Here is a 2245-nt window from a genome sequence, read left to right on the forward strand (position 1 = left end):
CTTGAAGGGAGACAGTGTTTTAAGCTCTTGTGTAATAGACAAGAATGAAACTTTGTTTTTCTTCTATCACATTTCATCTCTCATGTGGTATCTGGGAGGTGCCTGACAGTGTGTGACAACCCTGCTTGAAAGCAGAGCTGAAAATGGCGCTAATGTAGATACATGTCATTCTTTCTCATGTTTCCACTCTGACGGGTACGTGCACAGTCAGGTGAAGTAATATTTTGTAGTTTCTGTGGTTCTTGAAGTGTAGTTCATCGTCATGGGTTCACCAGCACAAGTTAGGGTGACACTGTCTGACACCATTGCCATGAACATGACTTGTTTTTCTTGTTTGTGTGCTCTGCATGACAGCTTTTTTTCCCCTTCTCTTTTCTGGAAGGTGAAGCAGAGAGCCTTCAGAAATGCAATCAATGTGACTTCACCGGTCCTGTGGCTCAGGAATCTATTCATTGTGTGGTATGACCAGTTGTCAGTGGGAAATCAGGCAGGATAAGTATAAGTGTAAAACTACCAAGCTAAATAAGAATCCACTGATTGTTATATGCGTATACGCAGTTTTAATCAAGTGTTTTTCTGTCATCTCCCTCATTTATGTATTTTTAGTCACTCAAATAACACTGACAACATTTTTATTTTAGATCATTTCCAGTTGTCTCTTTATTTCTCTAGCACCAAAACACAACAATATTTATCATTCACTCACTCAGCCCATTAGGGGCTTCACACATTATTCTGTTTGGGAAAAAAAATAGTAATTAAAGCCTGTTACAGTGTTTGCCGTTTCCACATCCCTGCCAGCAGGAGGCACTGTGGGATTTTGGTTTGATTCAGCGATTCAATCCATGTCTCCTTTGACATCTTATGCTTTTCCACTATATAGTACCGATGTGCTCACATTGTCCTTGGTGCTGATTACGTCCTCAGGGTTATTGATGGCAGATGGCAGTTTGATTGTTGTATCATGATCCAATTAATTCATTTAAAATGACTGGACGGTTTTTACAGGCCTGACTGACATTTTTAATTTTTGTGACATGCTTTAATAAATCGGTTATGTTCATAGTAACTTAGGTATCTTATTATATCTTGGTATTAAACATTCATTTTTGTTTGGCACAGTTGCATCTTACTCACTTTTACACAACTAATGCTGTGGAACTTTTAAGGTTCAAATTTGTGTTCTTTACATGGAAAAGGGCATCATCTATTACAAAGGATTTAGTAAGAACATAGTAATAGCATGGAAACATGGCTTTCTTTTACAGTACAGTTAACTTTACTTACCGTAAATTATAGGGTTGGGAATCTTCATAATCGAAACCAAACGATACGCTTCTTGATACACTGCCAACGATTCCATACAACGATTCATGAAAATGACCAGCAATACGATACGATTCTCCCACCTATTACAATACAGTGTGATTTAATTTTAACACAATGCGATGCAGTGTGATAGGATACGATGCGATGCAGAAGAAAATGATACTATCGAATACGTAGTAGTTCTCAAGTTATGGTACATAAGGCATTAAAGCAGGCTGTGACTTTTACTTTGAAACATAGGAGATACAACAGAGATCAGAGAGAGCTTGATTTTGCTGAGACACACTGCTTTGAAGAAGAGACAATGGATTGTTCACAGGTATCTCTGGAACTGATAGGTTAAGGTGAGGAGTTAAGTTTGTTGTGCTACTGGTGTATTTAACAGCAACACGGCACAATTTACATATCGCATTTGATTTATCCAGCTCTCCACCACGATTGTAAAAGCCGAAACGTTTCCACACACTTGACGCCAACCAGCGAGTTTATCACTTTAGGTTGTTCCTCCATGTCTCTACCATCTCAGACCTGACTCGCCGCCTCGGGCTGCGGAGAGAACTCAAACCAGAAATAGACCAGTTTTTATAGTTTATATACGTTTATAATAATACATATTATTCGGTTTATATCGGTGCAGATGTTTTAGATACGATACATCTCGAGTTCATTCGGATTTTTAACCGATGCAGACGTTTGCCATCGATCCAACCGCATCATATATGTTCATATTGATTTAACGATGCAAATCGGTGAATCTTCCCAACCCTAGTAAATTACCATGTATTACATAGTAATATATGTGACCCACCACGGACCAAGCTGGGAACAATTCGGCAAAGCGCAAAACGAGAAAAAACGGCTAGCTTCTTCAGATGCACTTTCCCTCAAACCCTCTTCAGCCTGGGCCAATGTACTT

The sequence above is a fragment of the Microchirus variegatus genome (genome assembly GCF_963457635.1).
Source record: "Microchirus variegatus genome assembly, chromosome: 12".
Taxonomy (NCBI): domain Eukaryota; kingdom Metazoa; phylum Chordata; class Actinopteri; order Pleuronectiformes; family Soleidae; genus Microchirus; species Microchirus variegatus.